We start from the raw sequence: 13,218 nt of genomic DNA, 5'->3' as shown, positions 1-13,218 counted from the left end.
CCCATTTATGTCCTTCGGATATTTAGAAAGAAAAGTGTGGCTTGCGTAGGGCTGGAGGGTATATTTGTCAATACATACCTTATTTACGAGTTTCGCAGTTTGGCCACGAATTTCCGTAAAACACAATGTTTTAAAAACCGGTTTGAACCGTCCGGTCGAACCGGTTGGACCGGGAATCGGGGGAGGGAGCGATTCAATTATTATCGGTTTTACGTCGATTTTTGAACCGGATTGAACCGACCGGTTTTTAGAAAAATCCGATTAAACCGGTCAAAATAACCGAATAAAAACATCTGGAAAAAAACCATTTGCTTAATAAACTTTGGTGATTTTTTTAAAATCTATTTTGTTTGCTCTAAAAACATATGGTATATGTTATAACATTTTTTGATGTGTTCTCTATTCTTTTAAAACTATACTTTATTTCGGTATTATACTTTATTTTCTTTTCGACGTATATGAATTGATGTAAAACACTAAAACTTCTAGTTATGTGTTATTTTAATGTATTTGGATTGATTTACAACTTAATTTTATGTATATTTTTAATGTTTGAACTTGTAAACGTCAAATCATCATTTTTATATGTATGTATGTGTAGGAAAATAAAAAAAAAATAAAATTATAAAAACCGGTTTACCTGACGGTTGAACCGGGAACCGGTCACCATACCGGTTTAACTAAAAAACCGGTTTTTAAAACATTGGTAAAACAATGCATTAGTGGTGTTTAGTTTTCAAGAGATTAAGGGGACGTTTGATAGTTGTTGACTGAGAAAGTACTGAGTGGAAAATACATGTCTGAGTAATAAATTTTGACTGAATAAGAAGTCATGCTGTTTGATTGTACATCTGACTGATGCGACCATTTTACTCTTGTACTCTTTATAATAATAATAATAATAATAATAATAATAATAATAATAATAATAAAACTTCCGGCATAATAAAAAATATCTAATCAATCTATTCATTTAAAGAAAGATTATGAACTTACTAACAAATCTTTTTGTCTACTAATGCTTTAAGGCCTTGTTTGTTATGCAAAGACAGGACATGATAGAACCACGTGTACTGCCTGGGACTGGGGCCGGAACAAAATTGCAATTTTTGATCTCTCGATCTCTCGTCTATGAAAAAGACGTAAATGTCCTCCTAATCCTCATAGCTGAAATGCCCTTTAAACCATGTTGATAAGAATCAATAAATTACACCCTTACAAACGGAATCACCAAAAGATGGAATGGCTGATTCCAAAGCTTTGATGCCATCCTTGGAAGTGAAAAATGAAGCATTATCAATTGACCGCCAATTAACCAAGAAATGTGAAAGTTTACAATGTAGAATTAGAAGATTGTTTTCTGTATCATAAGTAGAACTTATGGAAGTGAAAACTGAAGCATAAACCTAATCCAACTTATTATGACAATCGAATATTTAAGCTTGTTGGTTTTGAGTGTTTAGCTTACAATTAAGGAACAAATACCATCATTCAAAAAATTTAACTGTAACTGATATGTAAACTAAAAAAAATAGCTAAAATAAACAAAATTTTATCCTATGATTCATTTTGTGACCAAATCAAAACACATACATATTCTATTTGGTGGATTGGTTTCATTGAGCAATAACTCAAAGGAGTATAAAAAAACAAACAGACAAATAAAACCCAGATTCAACATCATGACCACATCAAACTAATACAACCAAACTCTATACTAAACATGGGAGCAAAAGGCCTTTCTGGATAAAACTTGGGTAAGGGCAAAATTGTCCAAAGCAAGAGAATTACCAGCATCCTTGTGAAAGAAACATCAATTATAGCCACTTTAAACTACCAACAACACATCCTTGCCATTTACAAATAATGATATATCTCAAGGGCTTAATAATAACAGAGGGAGCATCTAGTCTTGAGTATAGCACACCTTTCTATTGTAGTAAAAAAATCCAAGTGTATCCATCGAGTGTTTTAAATGTACATAGCACCACTCCTACAGCAAAATTAGAGAGATTAGGATAGAAGCAGCATAGAGAGAGGAAATTACCCCAAGAGAAAATCAATGTCTTTTTTTCTTTCTTCCTTACTCAACCAGCATACACAAAAGAAAAATGAGAACATAGGAGCATATGGATTCTGATATGATTTCAGATGGTTGATTGATTGCGAGAAGATGAATGGAAGTGATTTTAGATGGTTAATTTCTTATTACTGTTGGAGATATAAACGCAAAAGAGAAGGGGAAACATACCTGCAAAAGGGGCAGTCCATCGATTCTGTGATTGATTTTAAGAAAGCAAAGGGGGTGTTGGATGATCGATTATGTGAGCCTATTACGAACGAGATGCAAAAGGGGTGTTGGATCGATTCTTACAGGGATACACACGCAAGGGCACAAGTGAAATTAGATGTCTTCCTTTCTCAGTAAGCCGATTCCTTCTCTCTTACCGGGCCAGACCTCAATTTCTCAGTCAGAAGGGTTATCAAACAGCTACAGCTGACCGAATCAGCCAAAAATATCTGACTTGACTCAGTCAGACGAGTATCAAACAGGGCCTAACTTATAGTTTTATGTTTTTTTATAAATGATTAACATAATGGCTATAACTCCTAATTAATGAATTAAAGGAACGTAATTGATTTTTCCTTTAAAAATTTAATAAAATATTTATTATTTTAAAAACTTATTCTAAAATCCCTGAAAACAAAAAGAATTTCAATCAAAACTCCAAGACTGATATAATTTTTGATTTTAACTCTTTTATGGTCATTTGATGAATGTTTATGCACCATTTCACGTTCACATTTTTTTTCTATAAAAAACACCAATTTAATTAAAAGATAATGAAAGTAAATAACTTGAGAAAAGACCTATAACCTCTTCTAACAAACAAGTTAGTTTTACTATTAAACTAATATGTTAGATTAGTATAAAGGTTTACTATTAAACTTTTTTTTTAAACGACAAATATATTAAAAACATCTCACATCAAGACGATGCAAGGAGAAAAGTACAAAAAATAAAGAAAAAGAAAAATCAAAACAAACAAGAAAATTACAAACAAAGAAAATGACCAAGATTCCAAACTCTCTAATCCATGTTTCGAAAAGAACCTCTATGCTTGCACCAAATGAAAGTTGTTGATTTTATCTTCTTCATTATATTCGTTGTTGATTTTATCTTCTTCATTATATTCGCCGGTATAAAGGGAATGTTTTTGAAAACCCTTTTATTTTTGTCCTTCCATACACACCACAATCATCTACACAAGCTCTCATATAGCATACTTTTTTTTTCTTTTTGCACTTAGACCACCGAGATATGAAAGGTAACATATCCTTCATCGATTTGAATCCATCATATGAGATTTCACACCAAGATAAAATCGAATTCATGACGACTTTTGCCACTGGGCATAATAGAAGGATGTGATCACATGTCTCCTCGTCCGAGTTGCATGAAACACACATCGTCGATAGAACTGGGACACCTCTTGATTTTAACGAAACTGGTGATTGGATTCTTCCGAACTTCGCTCTCCAGATAAAACATAAGATCTTAGTTGGTACCACTTTACACCAATCGAACGGTCCATCACAGACCACATGACTTGCACTTTCAATCCGTTCTCGTAACAATCTCACAGAGAACTGATTGTCGATCACGAAGTCGAAGACCCAACAACTTTCCATTGATTTCCAATGCACAATTCCATTGGGATCGATGTTAAGATTCTTTAACCAAAGCATGATTTTGGTTATATTCTTCCAAACACCCGTTCTAGATCTGTTGGCAAAAATAGACAACTATCTTTCATCCAATCCATGAATACATCTTATAACTTTTGCCCAAAGTGTAGATTTTTCATTTTTCAATCGCCACATCCACTTAGCTAATAGGGAAATGTTCAGACTCTTGATAGATCCAAGCCCCGTGCCACCCATCTTTTTGGGGCAATTAGTGTTTCCCAAGCAACCCAATTGATACTTTTCTTCTCCAATTTATTACACCGTATAAATCTTCTTCTGATTTTCTCTACGGTCTCAATGACACCGTTTGGGACAGCAAAGATGGACATAAAGAAGGTAGGAATATTACCAAGTACCACCTTTGCTAATGTTAATCTACCTCCAGAGCTAAGTGTTTTCGCTTTCCACAATGAGAGTTTGGCATTAAACTTTTCAATAATCGGCCACCATGCGTTCTTCAAGTCATGTTTTCACCCACATGAATGCCTAAGTAAGTGAATGGGAGGGATGATGATTCACAACTCAAAGGAGGATCCTAGTTAGATACTTCACTAGGAGATGCTCCAACACCAAATACTTTAGATTGACTAAAGTTAACTTTCAACCTGGACGCAGCATAAAAACATCTCAAAATCCTCGCTAAGTTAGCGATGTTACGTCTCGTCCATTCTCCAATGAATAAAGCATCATTTGCATAAAATAGATGAGACAAACAAATGTTAGAGTTTGGGAATTTTATTCCGTCAAAAACTCCTTTTTCAACCGTTGTCTTCATCGCCATATTCAACATTTCCATTGCAATGATGAATAAAAAGGGAGAGAGCGGGTCGCCTTGTCTCACTCCTTTCTCCATAGAGAATTTATTTGTTGGGCTTCCATTAATAATCATCGACGCTCTACCCAATTCCAAACAATTACTAATTCAATATTTCTATTTACTTCCAAAGCCCATTTGCTCCATAATTGAGTCCAGATAAACCCAATTTACAGAGTCAAAAGCTTTGTTAAAGTCCTCTTTAAAAAGGAGCATCTTCCTTCCTTTTGATTTTTCCCAAGAGCAAAACTCATTAATCACCAAAGGGCCCTCAAGAACATTTTTTCCCACAACATACGCGGATTGAACCTCGTCAATTACACTGCCAATGACATTCTTTAATCGAAGGGCTAGTAGTTTTGCAATGATCTTGTATGTAAACCCAATCAGGCTTATCGGTCTATAATCCCCAAAGTGAATTGGATCTTTAGTCTTTGCAGCTAGGGATATAAACGAAGAATTAGAGCCTCTAGTGATTTACCACCCGTTTCAAAGTATTTAACCAACCCCATTATATCTTCTTTGAGCAATTCCCGATATTTTTTGAGAAATTTAAAAGTGAAACCGTCAGGCCCCGGAGACTTGTCACTGCCACACGACCACACAACATTTTTTATTTCACCAATGGAAAAATTCATCTTCTTAGAACTGAGTATCTATTTCGGATAGCTTACGGAAGTCAGAGCTTCGAAACAAAGGCCTGTATTGCCAACATTCTTTATATTTCTTTTCAAAGAATTTAGCAGCCTCCTGCTTAATCTCAGATGGATCAGTAATCCAGACTCCGTTTGTCATAATCCCATGGATGTAATTTTTTCGGTTTCTGTTGTTCACATTACCATGAAAAAAACATGTGTTTTCCTCTCCCTCCACCTCCCATTTTATTTTTTGCTTTTTGCTTCAGGTCCAAAACAATGATTCTGGCTTGTTCCCTAACATTAATCACATAAAAAGTGGATTTAACTTTTTTTTTTTGTCTTTTTTTCTTTACAATCTATTATTATTATTATTAATATCTTTTGTAGAAAAATCCTAATATTTTAGGTCAGTTTACAAAATAATCTCAAATTAATTTGTTATTGGGCTGTAACCAGAAGAAAATAGTCATAATGCAACTTTTTACCGATTTTTTTATAAAAAAAAATATTAATTTGAGACTATTTTGTAAACTAGTTCCAAATATTATAACTTTTTTAAAGAAAAAAAACATTATTAGTTTTACTACTAGTTTTACCGATTGTTTTTTTTACTTAAGTTTTGTTTACCTTTCATGCATCTACTTTTTTAAATTCCCATGTAGTTTGTGTTTATTTTTGTGGTTAAAACTTATAAAGTTTAGATATTTAAAAAACTAAAACCAATTTAATAAAATTATTTTGTTTGGTTATAATTATTTAAATATTTTAAAAACCACACCGAGTAATTCGAAAACCAACTAAACCGACTTAGGGCCTGTTTGATATGCATGACTGGGTCCAGTCAATAGTTTTGGCTGACTCAGTCCAGGCAGCCCGTTTGATGAAAGGCTAAACACGTCTGACCCAATCCAATCCTCTGATTCGGTCATAGAAATTTGTCTGACTCGGTCTTAAGTAAAAAATGGACTGACTGAAAATCTCTCAGTTTTGCCCTTGAACGCCCCCATCGTGAACGACATCACAAACGCTCTCTTCCTCCATCGACCCTTCTAGCCTGCAGCCTCCTTCCTTTGACATCTCCTCCATCCACCTCCGCCAATGCCTTCCTGTGCCAATGTGTCGTCTTCCTCATATGATGGGTTTTTTCTTCAGTCTTTGGTTTCAATCACAAAGCCATGAACTCCCAATCTCCCTCTGATGTTAAGTTAATTCTTTTTTCCTTTAATTTTTGCAAGTGGGGGCTTTTTTCTCCAACTCTTGATTCCAGGTATGCATTCAACTTCGGTCTCATTTTCTTTATCTCGTTTGATTCTTGTTCATTTTTGCAATCGGCTGGGTGAAGGATTGAGATGACAAAATTGATGATCAATGAAGATGGAGATGTATTTTGTTGCTGACAAATTTGATCTTCATGAACTTAAGGTTTGCATTTTCTTCTATATGTAAATAGCTTGTTAAAAGACCATACCATTTACAACAAGATTAATTTATCTGTAAATAGGATGTTAGATTAAAGATTGTAAATTTTTTCACAGGTAGTGGGCAAACACTTGGGAATATTGGAAGAACAGCATATTGAGACGAGATTTTTTCAACTTTCCTTTTTATTTCATATTATGCAACTTCATCTAAAGTCTAGAGGAAAAAGTGACATGAATATATATTATGCCTGATTTGATATGCAGACTCAAGTGCTGTTGGATGTATTTTGCACTTTCATTGAGAGATTTTCTGAAAATCACAACATGAGCAAGAGCTTGGAATTGAATTATCCATGAACACAACCAGATCATGCAAAGGTTTAGGATTTGGTCAATACTTAGGCTATAAGTGTAAATGGTGGTTTTCTGATGGTATAAGTTGTGTATAGTGGAGATAAGAGTAGATAAACTATGGCTGTAATGGAGGGTTAAGGTTGAAGGGTGGTGTTTTGAAGTCAATTACATCATTTTGTCCCTGTGTTATATGTTTATATGCATCTTTTTTGAAGAATGGTTGTAAATTACATCATTTTGTAATTCACCCATCCACCTTTGTCTCTTCCTTTCCTAGTAAGCTACTCGGCTTCTTACATGTACCAAACTATATCGAATTTGTCATTTTTCTGTTTATCACCCATCCACCTTTGTCTCTTCCTTTCCTAGTAAGCTACTCGGCTTCTTACATGTACCAAACTATATTGAATTTGTCATTTTTCTGTTTATGGTTGCTGATAATATACTCTCTCCGTCCCAAATTGATAGTCCATTTTTGACTTTTTAAGTCTTTTTTCTTTAACTTTGACCTTAAATATTTTTATTTGTGTTATATATTACTTGATAAAACTTATAACAATGAAAAAACATTTAAAATACAATCCATTCATGTATTTTGCATCAAGTATTATCTATCAAAAATAAAATTATTTAAAGTCGAAGTTGAAGAAAAAAAGACTTCAAAATTAAAAAGTGAACTATCAATTTGGAATGGAGGTAATATTATATTATTATTATTATTACGAGTTTGAGGTTTAATGTTGATAATGGTTTAATTTTCAACTTCATTCGTTCTTTTTTGAATCGAATACATTATTCAAACTAGATACGGTTATTATCAGCTAGTAAACAGAAAACGCCCTTGCAAATTTACATTCCCAATCAACTTTTTCTTCATCATGTAATATCTTCCCAAGTTTCCCAAAATCACACGGAAATGGTCACTATCTTCCACAACTTTATGGTACAAGTAGCAAAACATAATTTTGTTATATGTTCATACCAAAGTATTTTGCTTGATTCTATTTTTAAGATCCAGTGTATTTTTAATTCTACTTTGGTTCTATGTTTAGATCTAGTCCCTACAACAGTTTTCTTTATTTACAATCTATTACAGATAATAATACTCATAATTTTTATAAATAATAACAAATAGGGGGTCTCCTGCCTTCCACATTGGGCGGAAAGGTAGTGTGGAATTTTGTTGACATTTTTATAAAAGAAAAGCATATGGATACAAAATAGCTTCATGTTTTTCCCTTTGTAACAACATACTTTTTAGCAACAAAAAATGCATAGAATTGCACTACTCTAAAAGTGAATAATGTCTTAACTTTTTCTTAGTTCCAAACACATAGTGTATGATACAAAAATACTAATGTACTTCAATTTTTTTACTTGTTGCAAACTTCCTTTGTCCTCAATTTTGACCAATCTGAAACATGGAAAAAAGAATTGCATAATCGATAAATGTTTGATGAAAACCAATGATAGATCTCCATGTATCATATATCTATTTCTAGAAAGTTATTTATGAATGCTTAAGCAAATTCAACTACAACAATTGTTTCTAAGATAAAGTATTTTAAGAAATGAATCCAAAGTAGGTTGCTATTTCTTGATGCTTACCCATTTTCTGTTGCGATTACTTTGCTTTCTTCAACACCCAACACAAAATCCACCCACCCATCAATGTTCCATCCAATTTTTTTGATGATTTTTTGCTTTTAAAGGTTTGACTAATTTGTAAAAAGGTCACAAAAAGAAGAATCTTTGGTAGAATATGCATTATTCATTTTATAAATTCCACATTAACTCTTGAAAAGAATAAAGTAAACCACATAAATATATCATAGCATATCCACATGGTGCTAAGGTTGAAAGAGTTAAAAAAAAATCAGGGTTATAACAACTCAATTTCCCATGTCATAAACTTCTTTTCTTTGTTGTCAATTTAAAGAAGAAAAAAAATCTTGTGGAGTAGGTCTATAAAGTATAGTTTGGTCTTATAAGTAAAAAACTGAATTAGCTTTTTTTTTTTAACTGAAAAGCCAGATATAATACTAACTTGAGACGTTGCAGTTTGTAAAGTTGTCAAACCTATATTCAAGCAAAAACTCTAAGCAATTAAACAAATATACTTAAATTGTCCGATATATATATTCATTTTCCATAACTCTCAATTCTTCCCCATTCGAATAATTAAGTTAGAGAAAAATGATATGATTAAATATTTTCCCTTCACAAAATTCTAATAACTTAAATTCAAACAGTTCAATGATAATCACTCCATGAATTTTATTTTATTTTTTCAAAAACCATAATAGCAACAGGAAAATCCTTAGGCTCAGATCTGTAATTAGGGAATGATGACAAAGAAGATGGGGACTCTGCCATGGCTGCAAACAAACACAGTTGCAAAGTCACTTCTCACTTTGCCATCAAGAAGTTGCCCTGCCAAGATACAGAGAACCAATCTTCAGTGTCTCTTCATATTTGCTTAGAATAACACCCATCATCATCATCATCATCATCATCGCCTTTTCCATTAAAATATTACTAATATTGCTTCAATTGGATAGATTTTCCATAAACTTAACCATCATCATCATCGTCGTCATCATCATCATCACCACCAGTCCACTACCACCATTGCTTTAATTGGATAGATTTTCCAAGTTCTAATAGAAACCAGGTGTAAGACCAATGTATTACATGGGTTAATTAAAAAAATTTAATATAAAGGTCTAATTATTTAAAAACTTTGGATTTATAAAAAAATAAGAAAAATAAAGAATTATTAAAATTAAATTTTTTTTAACTTTTAAATTTAAATAAATAAACAAAATAAACTATCGAGCTTTAATTTGAAATTTTTTAAATAAGAAGGTAAATCCATTAATGAAATTCATATTCATTTATTACTATATTTATTGTAATTATTACATTAAAGTATCATGTGAAATTTATTAAAATAGGTAAACCCATAAAATGATATGTGAAAAAAAATTAATTCAAATTAATAATAAAATAACATTTGGCAAATTGAATGAGAGTGTGACAAGTGATAAAAAAACCTTCATTTATTAAAGTAGATAAACAGAAGCAGGATGCTATAATAAACAAATAAATGAAAGTATTGTTGCTATTCGTTGCATTAGCCTTTGACTAATGATCAAGATTAGGCTTTGTAGATGAGTCAAGGCTCAGATCTGTTACAATCTAGGGAAATTGAATCATCAAAATCTGCCATGGTTGCAATCACAGATTCACAGTTGCAAGTAACATTCATAGAAATAGTTTCTAGAAAACAAGCACATGCTATCTGGATTACCCAGCCAAGATACAGATCAGATAAACAAAGTCTGAGATCAAAATTCATTGTTATAGCCTCTGAGAATCAAACAATGACACTTGCTCTTCTGATCATCTTGATTACACCCAAAAGGTGAAACCAAGAAACGAATCATGTAACAATAAGCAAAGTTGGACAGAAGTTGTGAATTTTATTTGTGTGAAAGTGTTTGAAAACATATCCTAATTGCTAAACCCTACAACAAAATAATAAATTAACTTTTAAATCAAAATTGATCCTAACAATATATCTGGCACTTTAATATCATCCAAATTGACAAAAACAATTGCAATTATCGATGATCCAATTTTAATATATGAAAATTTTCAAAACATAGCACAAAATATTTAGGAAAATATAGATGGTAATAAAAGAATCATTAGTAACTAAATCGAATATCATTTCAACTATATATTTAGGAAAACATAGATGATAACCAACTTTTTCTATCTATATATTTAGGAGCACCTATATAATAATTGAACGAACATTTAATATTAGATTTGTAACTGCAATGCATTTATAATATTATATTTCAATAACGTAGCTTATATATACTCGTTTGAAACATGATATTCGTTGAATTACTATCGGGTTTGAGAAAATAATTTATTGATTTTAAACTAAACATATAACTAATATATATTATTAACCAACAGTCACCCTGGTTCGGAATATCAGGGTTCATCAATTCAGAGTTCAAACAATTAGACATCCAGGTAATCAGGATTGAGTAACAAGACAATATATTTGTTAAAAATATGGAACGAATAATAATGGTAAAGTACCTAGACCAAAACGCATGATGCGAGGGTAGAACGGAGGCTCAGATCTGTTGTAATCGAATTTTTTTTGCCCAAATCCGTCGTGGCTGCAATCGCAGTTGCAATGCATATCGATTTCCGAAGAGAAATCTCCAAATGAACAACATATGCCATCCGGATTGCCCAGCCAAGATACAGATCAGGTCACCAAATTCCGATATTGCTCATTCTACATCTCATCGTCACCGCCTCATCGGAAGAATAAATTAGCAACAACAGCAACAGTAATAACACAATATATATACTAGGCGAATGCCGCAACGCTGATGATCAGTTTTGTTTATCATTCGTAGACATGGATGGAGAAATGTGAAGTATATGTATATGTTTGTGTATGTGTGTATGTTTGAGAGAGATTATCGGGTGGCGAATCGACATCGAAATCATCGGCTCATACTTGATCGCAGGATCAAATGGCAAAGGCAAGAAAGGATTCCTCTCAGAAAACCCTATTACCCTCGCCGGAGCCTCGTTCGCTTGAGCAAAGAACAACATTACGCCTCATCTCCAAATTTTCACCTAATTTTTCTTATTTTATACGGACTTCGCATTTTTTTATTGGGCTTGGATCGTTAGGGCTGCTAGTATTTTATCACACTCAAACTCAAAGTTAAGGTTGTTTCTTGTGTATAGAGGTTTTATTCCATTCTATTCCATTCAATGAAGTAAATTCAAATCAATTTAGGTTTTTCAATATATGGATTTGAATAGTTCAAACTAATTTCAAATTCAATCCGATCCAACCAAATTATAGTTTGATTTGATCGGTTTTAAGGGGCAAAATATTTTAAATAATGTATAATTTAAATATTAGTTAACTCTTTAAAAATAACTAAATAAAACTTTTTAGCTATGAATTATAGTTTATAAACAAGTATTAAGAAAATTAGTTATAGTTTAATATTTATTAACAAAAAACTTTTGATAAAAATTACATATTAAAGTACTATCTTGATTGAAAGTTTCTAATAATTAAAAAATAATTTAGTAAATTTTTAAATGATTAAAGATATATAGTAAAAATAAATAATAAGTTGTTGTTCGGTTTTTCTGGACTATTCGGTTCTTATTTTATAAACCAAAACCAATCCGAAATCCAAAATTAATAATTTGGTTTAGTTTAAAATCAATCCAAAAATCTGAATATCCGAACAAAATAGTCTAATGCAAATTGTCTGATTGTATAATTCGGTTTTAACCAAATAGGGAACAACTCTACCCAAAGTTTCTACCTCATCATTATACTCATACTATTAGTGTAATAACACCTAACATTTTCTATTTATTTTTTTCAATGTTTATAATTTCCATTTTTCTATGTTGTTTTATTTTTTTAATTTACTACATGTAATAATATTCATGTATTATATGAGTTAATTAAAAAATTAAATATAAATTTCTAAATATTTAGGAACTTTGGATTTATAAAAAAAATAAGAAATAATGATTTATTAAAATTGATTTTTTTATCTTTTAAATTTAAATAAATAAACAAAATAAATTAATGACCTTTAATTTGGGAATTTTGAAATAAGAAGATAAGTCCATTAATAAAATTAATATTCATTTATTATTACATTTATTGTAATTATTACATTAAAGTATTATATGAAATTTATTAAAATAGAAAAACTTATAAAATGACATATGGAAGATAAATTAATTCAAAATAACCACAAAATGACATTTGGCAAATTGAATGAGAATGTGACATGTAGCAAAAAACATTAACTTATTATAGTAGATGTCATAATAATTTAAAAAACATAGAAATTAAATAACACATAATTAAAATAAATACTAATTAAAACTACATTACAATGAAAAAAAATAAAAACAATGTTACAACGAAAAAAAACATTGACTGAAAAAAAAATTACAACGAAAAAAAAACACTAATCTTCGACTAAATATTCTTGCTCGATCTTCGCATTCATTTTTCGGAGTACCTCCAACCGTCTCGGTGACAAATTCTCCTCGCTAGTTTAAAGCATTGTCAAATCTTTCGCAATGCGATCTTCCTCGGCTTCACGACGAAGGAAGTTCAAATGATCCCATTGCAACTAGGGTTGTGCATGGGTCG

General features: G+C 31.5%; 1 long non-coding RNA gene across 2 annotated transcripts; it reads right to left on the bottom strand.

Moving 5' to 3' along the window:
• Nucleotides 1-8,145: 8,145 nt before the first annotated feature.
• Nucleotides 8,146-11,698, bottom strand: LOC145068663 (uncharacterized). 2 transcript variants are annotated; one of them, XR_013689037.1, is made up of 3 exons: nt 11,100-11,669; nt 8,586-9,637; nt 8,146-8,391 (listed from the first exon to the last, which is right to left on the bottom strand). It is a non-coding gene; the product is annotated as an uncharacterized LOC145068663 (long non-coding RNA). The 2 variants fall into 2 exon arrangements; XR_013689036.1 differs by having other exon boundaries at nt 8,586-11,698.
• Nucleotides 11,699-13,218: the final 1,520 nt, after the last annotated feature.

This window comes from Lactuca serriola, chromosome 8, assembly GCF_051521515.1.
Source record: "Lactuca serriola cultivar US96UC23 chromosome 8, Lser_US96UC23_V15, whole genome shotgun sequence".
In the NCBI taxonomy this organism is placed as follows: domain Eukaryota; kingdom Viridiplantae; phylum Streptophyta; class Magnoliopsida; order Asterales; family Asteraceae; genus Lactuca; species Lactuca serriola.
This window is presented reverse-complemented; position numbering and strand designations above follow the sequence as displayed.